This window comes from Micromys minutus, assembly GCF_963924665.1.
Source record: "Micromys minutus genome assembly, chromosome: 30".
In the NCBI taxonomy this organism is placed as follows: Eukaryota; Metazoa; Chordata; class Mammalia; order Rodentia; family Muridae; genus Micromys; species Micromys minutus.
Window position 1 is genome coordinate 9109805 of NC_137965.1, and position 13736 is coordinate 9123540.

At 42.3% G+C, this 13736-nt stretch overlaps 1 long non-coding RNA gene across 1 annotated transcript; it reads left to right on the plus strand.

The window, feature by feature from the left end:
• Positions 1-84: 84 nt before the first annotated feature.
• On the plus strand, positions 85-11918 carry LOC308439930. The gene is made up of 6 exons (XR_013975631.1): positions 85-223; positions 1078-1211; positions 7719-7877; positions 8422-8802; positions 9380-9531; positions 11563-11918. It is a non-coding gene; the product is annotated as an uncharacterized lncRNA (long non-coding RNA).
• The last annotated feature ends 1818 nt before the right edge of the window (positions 11919-13736 follow it).

Here is a 13736-nt window from a genome sequence, read left to right on the forward strand (position 1 = left end):
CCCCGGCCGGGCCGCGGGCGAGCGGGCGCGCGCACGCACGGCGGGCGAGGATGCGCACGCTGCCCTCTGCTGTTGAGAGCCCGTGGCACGTCGGCTTTCGAACCTTTGCTTTTTTTTTTTTTTTTTTTTTTTTTTTTGTCGTTTTGTTTTGGACGGACTCCCAGAGGCCCCTGTGACACTGTGGAGGACGCGGGCCCCAGAAGCTCGCACCCGCAAGAAATAGGTCAGCTCCGGTTTGTCTGTGGTCACTGCCACCCCCCTCACGTGCCCGAGCCCTGTGACTCGGTGACCGCTCCGCTCTGTGACCCGTTTCCCCTTGTAAGGGCTCTGCTGCCGGTCAGCCCGCCGAGGGCGGCTCCCGTGGGGCGAGCCACGCGGCCTCCGGAGGGCGCGGGCGCGGCTTCTGGGAAATGTCTTAGGGCCGGAGCTTTCCCGTAGCCACCTAGGGCTACACACACCGCGTGTAGGCGTCCCCGTTACTACTGCCAGGCCCGGGTGTGAGGCTGGGGGATGATGATGTCACCGACGCCCACCCGGTCTAGAGGCCTTCTGCCAACTCCCATCTCAAAGCCACCTTGAAGGAGTCGTGGCCCTGTGTCTTGGTCAGGGTTTCCATTCCTGCACAAAGCATTGATCGTGACCAAGAAGCAAGTTGGGGAGTAAAGTGTTTATTCAGCTTACACTTCCACACTGCTGTTCATCACCAAAGGAAGTCAGGACTGGAACTCAAGCAGGTCAGGAAGCAGGAGCTGATGCAGAGGCCATGAAGGGATGTTACTTACTGGCTTGCTTCCCCTGGCTTGCTCAGCCTGCTTTCTTACAGAACTCAGATCTACCAGCCCAGGGATGGTACCACCCACAATGGCCTGGGCACTCCCTCCTTGATCACTAGTTGAGAAAATGCCTTACAGCTGGATCTCATGGGGGCATTTTCTCAGAGGCTTCTCTCTGTGATAACTCCAGCCTGTGTCAAGTTGACACAAAAACAGCCAGTACACCCTGGCTGGCGGAGGGCAGAAGTGAGAAAACCCCTTTGGATGGCTGTTCTGGTGACTGCATTTTTTTTATAACCCCCAGCTGTTTGAAACGGTGGCTCACATGATTCACGGCCCTGAAGGGACTGAGTCTCAAGAGTTTTTCACCTTAAAGATCAGCACATTCAAACAACTACACAAAACCCTGGAGAACTTAAGACTGAGGACGCTGTAAAGGTCTGGGTTTTTGTTGGGTTTGGTTTGGTTAATGAAGACATCTGGACTTTTGAAATACTAAGTGCGTGCGTGTGTGTGTGTGTGTGTGTGTGTGTGTGTGTGTGTGTGTGTGTGTGATGCATAGGAAACTGTACTAAATTTCTCTTGGCCTGCTTTGGCTGTATGTGGTAGGTAGCCTCTTGTTCTCAGCAAAAACTGTGAGAACCAAAGAGGCCAGGTAAGAAAAGTGAAACAGGCCCAGGCCAGCGAAATGGTGTGAGATTTGCTAGTACTCTCCAAGTGGCCGAGACTGAGTCACACATCCTGAGTCGCACATCCTTCCATCACAGCCCCTTCAACACAATAAGGCGACTGCAGTGGGTTATGTCAGAGGCTCTCTGCAGCTTCAGCATTCCCATAACTGATTGTACTTTGGGGCTTTCGGCTCTTCTAAACCACCTGGTTGACGCTAGGTCGTCTTCCACCTCAAGCTGAGTGGGAGTCATTGCAAACCAGGAACCTCTGCCCTTCCACAAGTGGCAACCAGAGACCGCCTGGAATCCAGTTTCCCCAGCTATGTCCCCTGAAGTATATGTAGACTTTGGTCTAGACTTGTGGAACGAAGCTACCATTTATGTGGCTTAGCCACCCAGAAAAGCAACAGGTACTTTGGCAATTTAAAAGAAAGAAATAAGCAGGAGCCGGTCTGACCTGTCTACTCTCTGTAAAGAGAGGAGCATCCCCACCCCGCCACCCACCACCCTGACACCCCGCCATCCCACCTCCTTTCTTAAATTACTCTTGCATAGACTTAGGAAAAGTACATATCCTATTTTCCCCCCTAGGGGTCAGTTTCATGGTGGGATGCAATGAAAACTGTGGGATGGGGAGGAGAAGTCAATTAGTAAAGTTTTTGCTGAGCAAGCAGGAGAGTTCCACCCCCAGCACCTGTGTAAAAAGCCGGGTATAGTGGTGGTGTGAGTATTTAACCCCAGGGCTGAGGAGGCAGCCTCATCTAGTCTCAATAAGAGGCCCGCTCTCAAAAATAGGTGTTATCAGCGAGGGTTCTCTAGAGTCATAGAACTTATGGGTAGTCTTTATATAGCAAGGGAATTTGATGGTGACTTACAGTCTGTGGTCCAACTCCCCAACAACGGTCAGCAGCAAGTGAGTGGAAGTCCAAGAATCTAGCAGTTGCTCAGCCCCACAAGGCAAGCAGGCCAAGAAGAACCGTCCTTCTTCCAATGTCTTTAGGTAGGTCTTCACCAGAAGGTGTGTCCCAGATTAAATGTGTGTACGACCACACAGGTATCTAGATGACCTTGAACTCAGAGATCTCCTTGCCTTAGTGTCCTGGAATTCATAGCCACTGTGCCTCTAGATCTCCATGCCAAGATCAGGATCGCAGGTGAACCTTCCAATTCTGGATTGTGGTTGATTCCAGACAGAGTCAAGTTGACAACCAGGAATAGCCACTGCATTAGGGTAGATGGCTCCTGAGGAATGGCACCTAGGGTTTGTCCTTGGCTCCACATACATACACAAAAACTAGCTAAAACAAGACCACAGTCATACAGCCTGCAGGCAAGGCTGGATTGTAAGAGATAGGAGATTTCAGAGACAATTGAATTGGCCACACAAATCCCGACAAATTGCCCTTCCTTTTGCTGGGTGTCAAGGCTAATAGCACTATTCATTTAATCAGGTTTTCTGGCCCAGTTAGACTACCAGCCTGTATTTGGACAGCCTAAGGCCAAAGCAATTGAAAAGTCAAGACTAAAATTTAAGTCATGTGCTAATTAAGGAAAGCATCTTTGGCCAGAGACAAGTGTGAGCGGGTAAAGGCAGATATTTGCAGCCGCGAAGCCATGAGACATTCGGAATTACTAACTAGAATAGTAACACTAACCGAGATTAGTATTAGCTACTAATACCCGGTATCTAATATTTACCAGCTGTAATTGTGTCCCTAATGTACATCCATTTGAAGTACATAAAACATGACGGCACCAAATTGCATTGTAGAAGAAATCTCCCAAGGACAAACTTTATAGCTCCAAGTCAGCCTTTTAGTTTTACATAAGTAATCAAAGGGACTTGAATCTTGGAAAAGAGAAGATCCAGGTTTTGTCCATACGTATCACAGACCCCTTTAAACCATACTGTAAACTCATACTACATTTTGAGTTAATAAGATTAAACTTACTCATACAGTGTCTAACATACAAAATATGTATTTACTCAGTAAATGAATGATTCTGCCCTGTCCCCACTGCCAAAGTGTTGCAATTCAGGTAACATTTGTTGGTGCTTGTGTCTGGGGGTGAGGCTATAAACAGGTAGACTCAGGTGGAAATGACAGTCATTGTTTCTCTCCTGTCTAAAGCTACTATGTAACTTTATACTGACTGCTTGGTAGGGAGATAGTATACTTTTCATTCAGAAACAAATTAATCAGCATTAAAGAGGAGAAACCAATGTTAACAGCCCATAAATGTACTCAATTCTATTTTCATCCTTGCTGTGTGGCAGCAAAGAAAATGCCGTAGATACCAACTGGACTCGGAGGAAGCTGTTGGCAGCATAAGAGCTACGTTTCTCATTGGCCTCTGCAGCACACAGCAGAAGAGAAACGAGTAGCTCTGTAGCTTCTGGGTTTTTTTTTTTTTCTCTCATTATTAAAGCTTCTACAATCCCAGCTAGTTACACGAACACCATATGATGTTTTTTGGATTTTCAGAAACCCCGTGTGTGCCTGGCTGGGGCTGGGAGCAAATCAAGTACCACAGCAAAGCTTCGTCTTTTTAGTGAGTCACACCAAAGATGGTAAAATAGACATCTGTTCAGATTTCTAGGACTAGGGAATAGTCTGGTTCTTAAACTATTAGAGTGTTGCTTTCCTCTAAAGTGGATTTCCTGTGCTGAATAGCTGCCTTGTTAATTAACCCTCAGTTCCTTGGGAAATTCCCTCCAGTATGAGAGACTCCTAAGACTTCTGTGACCCATGCCTCCCAGTAGCCCCATAAGTAGCCACAATAAGGATGAAATGCGTAATTGACGTTTGTATAGAGAAGTGCTATAAACAACCCGTGTCCCCATTCTCTTCTGTGATGAGGTCATACTTTTTTTTCCTTCAAAAAATAAAACACACCAAGGCCTCTGCACTAGGATAAGTTCAGCTTCTCCCCGGGTACCAACAGAAGGAAAGTTCTAGGCCTTGCACTCTCTTCACAGTGGTGCTGATTGGTGGACTAGGAAGACAATTTTTAATGTTATTGATAGTTACCTCTGAAAGACATCTATTGGTTCAGAGAGATGGTTCAGCTGTTAGGAGCCCTTCCTAGACTTGGAAGACCTGGGTTCAGTTCTCAGTACCCATGTTGGGCAGCTCTTACCATCCAATTCTAGGAGATATAAGGTCGTGTTCTGGTACTTCATCTGCATGCCCAACCCCAGCCCCACCACACAGATACACACCTTATACATAAGAAGTCTTAATTAAGGATTATCTGTATTCTGATGGCATTTTGCTGTATTTGTGATTAAGGGGATATTGGCCTTATTTCTGCCATCTTATAAACATTTTTTTTCAATATATAAGTCTTTTATTGTTCCCAAATTGTACTTGTGATCAGGATCTTGTTTCTGGAGCTAGGAAACTGAGGTCTCCCTCTTCAGCCTGCCGCATGGTTCCCTTCTCAGACACACACATGCCATCCAAACACTTTCCAATATCCTTGTGTTTAACTGGGTGGCTGCTGAATCAGAGCTGCTGAATTTGAAACAAGTTCAGTATCATTTCCTTCAAGGATTAATCGTCCTTCTAGACTTGAGAGACAGAACAAGCAACAACACCTGTCCTCATCTGAACCCTTTGGTTGTATTTTTCACCCAAGAAATTTTGGATTTCAACCAAAGACCCATTCTTCTGAATAACAACATTGATAGGGAAGGGAGCACACACAGACCTTGTCTTATACGGAAGCCCAGTGTGACACCCTTGATCATGTTCTGAACATGACTGCAGATGGTCCTGACTGTGGCCAGTTCCTACACGGAGCCTTTCCTTTTCTTTCCAAGAAGACTCAGCTCTACATTGATGTGATTGAAGTCCCTCCACTGAGTTCCCCTGGGCCCTTCACAATGACTGTGTGCCTTCAGAGTAATGTCAACATTTTCTGGAATGTCAACTATCTGATTGCTGAGAATGGTCTTCATTCTCAAAGTAGATGGATTCATTCAAAGAGAGAATTCCACAAATTCATTTAAATAACAAACCACAATATAGTAGGGTTCTACCATAAACCTCATAACAAAGAAATTATTTCCCGCCACAGGAAGTCCTTGAGAATATTTTTGAAAATAAGCCATTTAAGATTTACATTTATTCCTTGTTTTTAAGATTTACATTTCCCCACCTGTTTTCTATTAAAGCCAATCAGTATATGTTTACTGATAAAAAATAACCCAATTTCCTCTAATGACTATTCATTAACTCTTCATTAATATTTATTAAATATTAGATGCCTATTGATGAAGCAAAAAAGCTATGGGTTTTACTGTAATTCAGAATCACTGGGGAATGAAAATTCAGTACAGTCAGGATCAGCCCCTGGAACACAAGCAGTTTGAGAATGTACTGTCACAAGGGTTGACACAGTTTTCTGTTGCCTGGAGAGGCCACAGATTTCTCTGACCTCCCCCAACCTGTTTGCCTCTGGCTGTGTGACTTCTGTTCTTGGAAAAGCTCCCTTTGGCAGGATACTGCTGGCCTCCTGCACTGGTCTGAGCTGCCTTGTTCTACTTCCTTAGTCGTGACCCTCTGTGCAGCAGTCCTGCTCTTATTCAGCCTTATCCTTCCTGACTGTTGTCACCACAGAAGAAAGGCGTGTTGAAAGACTGCGTCTGGTGGCTCCTGCTGGTAATTCTAATATCCCAAAAGCAGAAGTATTGTTGGGTCATTAAAGCTAAGTCTGCATTACCAAATGAGTTCTAGTATTTTTCTAGCATACCTTCACTTAATAATGAAAAGAAACATATTTGGAGAATTTAAAAAGTTAATTGGAACATAAAACTAAGTACTCTAATGAAAAGATCTTACATTCACATATACTATTTACCTCTTTGAATACAATTGTACTTTCAAAATTTTGAACCAAGAGTGCATGAAATAAAATTCATAAACCAGAAGCTGGAGAGAAGGACCAGGAGTTAGGGATACTTGCTGCTTTCCTGCAGGACAACTGTAGTTCCAGTTCCAGGGCATCTAATACCCTCTTTTGGCCTCCGTAGGAACCAGGCACATATATTGTGCAAACCCCGAAACTCAGACAAAATACACACAAAACGATGAAAAATTACTAGATACTATAATATCAAATATAAGGGGAAAGAAATGAAACAAAATATATCAAAATTTATACCAACCTACATCTTTAAGGTTGGCATTGGATTCATTAGTGAATGCCAGTTAATAACGACTCAGTTTCTCAGGATCCCATACTACCAGACTGGAAGCAGCTTAGTGGTCAAGTGTCTTGACGAATTCCCAACCAAGCTCCTTGTGTGTTATGAATATCCATATTTGCCTTGTCTATTTTGGCATGGATTTTTTTCTTTGTATTTTTAAAATTTTTCGTAGAGTGAATGAAAGGAAGTCCGTCTTTAGAACATACAAGTGTGCACGTGCCTATGTGTGTGCTTGCATGTGTGCATGTGTTTGTTTATGAGAGGCCAGATGTCAGCTCTGTTCTTCAGGCACTGCCCACTGCCCTCCCCGCACCTTTTCTGAGACGAAGTCTCTCATTGACCTGGAACTAGCTATGTTGTTTAGGCTGGCGGGCCCCTGAGCCACAGGATATGCATGTCTCTGCCTCCCTATCACTATGGCTACAAAGTCTATGCCTCAAACCTGGCTCTTTATTTTTATTAATTAATTAATTGATTGATTGATTAATGTTTTAGCCATGGATTCTGGTGATTAAATTCAGGTCTTCATTCTCCACTTATATTGTTTAGAAGCCAATTACAGGCATGGTGTTATTTTCTCATGTTTATCTAAAGTATGACTTTCTGTTAATATTCCCATATCACAGTACTTTTTTATAATAATAGATCATATAAAGCATCAGGTCAGTATTTATATATTCCCAATTATTACATAATATTTACTATTTTGAAAAATCAGAAACACAATTAAACCCCTATGTTGTAAGTAGTTGATTTGTGCCCCATTTTTTTTTAATGTAGAACTATAATTTTCATAGAGCTACACCTACCTACCTTTAACATTTAAACATCTAAGTTTCAAGCAAGATATGTTTTTGCAATTACCATCATAATCAAGACACCCCTAAAGCTTTCCTTGCACCCCTTGTGCTCCCCATCCTCGGGCCCTGGCAAGCACTAAACTCTTGTTACCACTGTAGTTCTGCTTTTTCCTGTCAAGCCATACCGCAAAGTTCCAGGAAACTGTGGCACAAGGGCTCTTGCGCTGTGCGTTGACAACCTCCCCTTTCCTGTTGCTAGGTAGTGCTTCATTGTTCGGATGTGATCTCACTTGTCTCACCGACCAACCGAAGCTTTTGATGGCATTATCCTTGGGAAGTTACGTGTAATTGCTCTTCCGAGGATCCATGTATACATTTTCATTAACTTAGAGGGAAATTATGACTTCTGGATTAAATGGTAAGTATATGTTCAACATTAACAGAAGCAACTCTAAAGTGTCATTCTACAGTACAGTTTCGTGTTCTCACAGAAATAAAGTATCAGTAGTTTTCCACTGCCAGGATATTTTCATATTATCAATATCAGATATTGTCAGATGTTTCCTCTTTTAATGGTAGACATTGTAGTAGGTAGGTAATGCTATCTCTATTTTAATTTAAATTGTTTTAGTAAGTAATGATGAATTATTTCATTCATTATTTTGTCTTCATCTTTTTTTTTTTTCCTGGAGTCTATTGGCTTGCCCACGTTTTGTGGGTCAGTTTTGAGAATTCATATATTCTGGATAAAAGACATTCATTATGCTTTGAAATTTTACTTCTAGTCTATAACTAGTCTTTCATTTTCTTAATAATGACTTTTGAGAAGCATTGAGATCTTAGAGCACACACACATATTTTTTTCAAAAGAGGGTACAATTTGAAGTACTTAAAACCTACATTCTCTTGCTTTATACGTAAGCACTTTTGAATGTAGCTTCTAATATCTTAATCAACCACAGGTGAGCCGAGACAGTGATAACAGAATTGTAATAAGGACACACACCAAAGGAAGGAAGAAGTAAGTTCCCAAGAGTCTGCTGGAAGAGAACCAGTGGATATTTCCATCAAGTCTGAAAACGACAACTGTTGGGTGTCTGTATGATTTTGACATTCCTGGAAGAGAACCAGTTGGATATTTCCATCAAGTCTGAAAACGACAACTGTTGGGTGTCTGTATGATTTTGACATTCCTGGAAGAGAACCAGTGGATATTTCCATCAAGTCTGAAAACGACAACTGTTGGGTGTCTGTATGATTTTGACATTCCTGGCGGAAGTGCTGCTGTGGATGTTTCTAACACTGCAGATGGAGGAGAAGGCTTATACGACTAGTACAGTCTGGTAAGTTATAAGGAAGCATGCACACTTCGGTGCTGGAAGTTAGAGACACTCAGACCAAACAAAGCCACACACCATTACTAGTTAGTTCTCTCAATGTTCTGCTTGTGGTTCAAAAGGTGAACTTTCACCTGCTCCTGCTACCATGACTTTGCTCAGTTGTCACGTGTAATGACAATTTTGGAATTTTGATTTCTTTTTAAAAAAAGTATTATAAGAATATATTTTCATTTTAATCCCAGGTGTGGGGTATAGGGTTGTCCACAACAACTGACTGTGATTTGCAGAGGGTGTGATGTTGCTGGCTGCAGAGAGTTTCTGTGGTTGTTTGATATTTGAAATTCTGGGAACTTTTCAGGAGTTATATAAATGCTAGGGCTCTGAGAGGTGGCAGTGGTGGGGTGGGTATTCAAATTTCTGAGACATATGAGGAAATCCCACGAAAATGACCACAATGTCTGCGTCAAATAACAACAACAACAAAACCATCTCTGTGTGGAGTGAAAAAAAACCATAATTTTAGGCCTAGCAGTGTCAGATCTTGTTTTATAACTAGACCAAGTTCCTCCATCTCCCCCAGTTCTACTGCAGGTATCCTGTGAAAACAGTAACATCCAGTTCACAATGCTGTTGCGGAATTTACCTATAAAGCCCCAAGATAGTAACCTGAGTGTCTCCAACTTCCAGACCAAAACGCTCCAAACTTGAAACTTTCCAGGGTGACATGATTCCGTAAGTGGAAAATTTCACACCTTACTTCATGTGACTGAGCAGAGTCAAAAAGCAGGCAGGCTTTGCCCCTTTGAAGCGTGTCCTTGTGATTGTATGCAGCTTTTACTCACGAGAACTTATGTGGCCTTTTTTAGGCCTCAGAGTATAAATGGTCTGATGCTTTTAATAAAGTTGACTACTGCATGATGCTTCAGTCACTGCTTTCTTTGCTGACTCCATCCTCCCAGGTCACGTCAGCTGCTGGAGCAGTGACATTCTTAGACTCCTGATGAATGCCGTGGTTACTAGAATCTGAATAACTTTGGGAGACGAGATGCCAGTTTTCAATCTTTTTATCTGCTTGGGTAGTGTATACAATACACTAAATATCAAAAATGGAAAAGCTTGCACAAAGCCAATCTCTTATGAAATTTTATGCTAGAGTAGAATACCTCTTACTGGATAAACTATAATCAATAGAAATTTATTTCTGACAGTTGTAGAGGCAAAGGTGTCCCTGGTCAAGATGCCGCAGATTTGTTGTATAGGTAGGGATGCTCATTACTTCAAAATGACATCCCTTGATACGTCTTCAGCCTGGAGGAAGGGAGAGAAAAGGGGGCAAACACTGTCACTTTAATTAAAGAGTTCCCTTCAGCCCCTTTTGTAAGAGCAAGAGTCAGTTTCTGAGGGTAGAGACCTTTCAGACTAATCACCTTCCGAGGGTTTAAACTCAACGCTATCATATTGAGCATTAAGTTTCAGCATGAGTTTTAGACGTAAAACATATATTCCCAAACCATTACATCCAGGAATTATTTTCACTCATTTCTAAAATAAGGCATCTCTTGTATCCCAGGAAGTTACCTACCCCCCTGCACTGCACTTACTGGTCTGCTCCAGGATCAGACGTAGATAGAAAACTGGTCCTGCATCTTATACCATGAAGCCATACAAACACTTTAACTTCCTCTCTCCTAGGGAGGGATGTGGTGAAGCAGGCAGTAGAGTCTGCAGAGAGAGCTTCTGGTGTTCTTTTCTCTTTTCCAGCCATGCCTGTACATCACTGTTTACATGTACAGAAACCCGAGTTCCTTCCTAGACGCTGATATTATTCCAGATCCTCTGGCTGGTAGAAACCGTGGCTACAAAAACCATGGATCATCAATTAATCAATTATTTAGTAGTTTTCAGGCATTTGATGAGTTGCCATTCTGTACCTGCAGAAATTCAGGTTAGTTGTAGAATGAGCAGATATTTTATCTTCTAAACCAGTACAGCAAGTGAAAAGAGACACACAGGAATTAACACATTGACCCTAATATACAGATACCTACTTATTAGGCCTGTCTTCCTCTACTGTTGGCCTAGTTTCCAATAAGTGTTTCCATGAGTAAGAGGGCCCTATGCTGATTTACATCGAAGTGTCTGTCTCTCGTTCAGAATCAAAGACAAGCATGCAATAATACCATGCCTACATATGCAGCATGTTCTAAGGAGGAAGGTGTGGAATGTACAGGCCAATCGGTATTTCTATTCCAGGGGGTAGTCTTCAGTTAATTAATTTCAAATAGAGGAAAGTAATGCTTCAACAAAATTATGTCTACATCAGGGAGGGATGGTGGGGGAAAACGCCATACAGGAGTTGGCTGCTCTCCAAGCATCTTTCCAGCATCTAACGTTCTGTAAGGAAAGAGCCCAGTGCAGAAATGAAGTCAAAGGGGGCACCATGGTATGTTTAATAAAGAAAAAGAATTCTTTTAATTTCCTCAGAAATCAATGGTATATTATCCTTCCAAAAGGAATGGGGCCGGTAGAGGAGAGGATTCTCGGAGTTGCTGGGAATCTTTGTCATCAGTGGAGGAACAAGGAGAAGAATAAGGACTGTTCCCTTTTTCAATCTTTGCTCTCCTTCATGAGGACTGGGGGTGGGGGTAGGATTGTTTAACTTGCAAGCTGCCTTTAATACAATCCGCTTGGAAAGCATTTTGTGTGTAACCCATAACTGTGCCAGCTTCCAGGGATTCCTTTTCTTTTCTTTCTTTTTTTAAGTTCTGACATGAAGTATTGGCTGTTTCTCACATCAGTGACCTTGGTTGGATCCTCCGGCTTCAGCTTTTCCCAGCCTGTACTGTCTCAGTCAACTACAAGAAAGACAGATCAAACATCTGTTTGTATAATTAATGAGATAAATCTGTATTGGGTTTATAGAAATGTTTTTTCAACACTTTGTTAAAAAATATCTGTTAAGCAGAAAGTTCTAAAAGGTTCTGGTAATTTTCAGCAATAAACTCCAGACTTTGGGGCCCTACAATATGATCTTTATTAAAAAATAGAAATCTGCTACTTAATTTAATGAGTTCTCAGTATTAGTCTTTCTCTTACAGATTATTATTGTCTTCGTGAGCTGTCTCAGTCAACTACATTGGATAGACACTTTGTTCCTACAGCGAGTATGCTACTCCATAGTCCTTTGTGTTTAATTCAATACTTACAGCTGCAAGGACAATCTTTAGTGATTTTAAAACAGTTTTTTTCTGTAGAAACAAGACAAACAAGCCATTTTCTTCTAATAGCATCATACCACACTCCACAAATATGTGAGCAGTATTGGAAATGTTTTAGTATTAAAATTTTTGAGAATATTTACATAATTTTCCTGTATTTACATCATTTCTATTCTGTCCAAGAATCCCTATTGATGGCCCCTTTTGAATAATTATTATTGCTGCCTACACATATACATGATGCATATTCACACACACACACACACACACACACACACACACACACACACAACCTACTGAGTCTATTTAGTGTTAGTGTTTGTATATACATGTTTTTAGAGCTGAATACTTGGATTTGAAAAATTGTTCTTTCTCTGTCTGTCTGTCTGTCTCTCTCTCTCTCTCTCTCTCTCTCTCTCTCTCTCTCTCTCTTGTGTGTGTGTGTGTGTGTGTGTGTGTGTGTGTGTGTGTGTGTGTGCCTATTTGCTTGCTTACTTTCATGTTAATGCTCACTTCTGGGAATGGTTAAGAATGAATGCTTCTACCTTATTTTATCATCTTGTCTTTTAGATTTAAATGTAAGTTTTAGTGTTCTTAGTTAAAGTGGAATTATTTCTTCCTTCCTGCCAACTACGACTTGTTACCTTCTATCAAGTCCCTCAATGTCTCAAGCCCATAGCCTCTTCAAAAAATATTTAGACAGCCAAAAAGGACTCTCTTTAGACAAACATGGCATGTACTCACTTATAAAGTACAGGATAATCAGACCCAAAGAAGCTAAGTAACAAGGAAGGCCCAAAGGAGCATTCCTGGATCTTACTCAGAAGGGGAAATAAAAAATAGGCTTGTGGGTTGTGGAAGGAGGGAGGTATCTGGGTTGGGGGTCGATGTGGAAACATATGGGTTCTTTGGAAAGTCATTTGTGTTGGATGATGTTTTGCTCGGGCAAACACAGGAAAGAACATTCTAGTGTAGCGGACAGAGGTAGAAGGCTAAGGCAGACTCATGAAGGAGCTTTGCATGTCAGTGAAGCAGACACACGTGGAAGGACACGTGGTGGAGGGTTCTTCGCTAAGGATACACACGTATTGGTCTGCCTTATGTGTAGTTGAGTTCCATTTGTCAGGACTCCATAGAGAGAAACTCACCAAAAACCTTCTGCTGGCATGTTGGGGCCTCTTGTCACTTCCATGGACTCAGGCTGATTGACAGAGTGATGTCAGATGAGACTGGACCAGTGGAGATATATAAAAAGGACCCAGTGGACAGTGGTGACAGCTTACTTCGCTTGCTTGTAAGGCTAAACTCTTCTTGGTGTCAAGTCTTCGCTGATCTTCGTTTTGCTGAGGGAGGCGCAGCTGAGAACTCTGGTGTTGTTGACCCTGGTCCCTCCTGTTGACTCATGCTGATTCGGATAAGGCATGGCTGTTCCTGCTAGGTTCTGCCACTGCTGCTGCGACCCTGACGCTACTGAACTGGGCTATGGGCATACCCATAAAGTGTTTACAAATAGATATAGCTTCCACTGCTGACCTGCTGGTTTCTCCTGACAACTTAGATGGGAGTTGCTCCAAAGAACGATTTTCTAAACAGGTCCACTTCCCCCATATCCTTTCTTTCCCACTATCTCTGGTGGGTGATGGGCTAGAAGGGAAGTTAAAACATTTAAGAACCGTCATTAAAAATAGTTTTGTTTTTTTTTTTTTTTTTTTAAGTAAG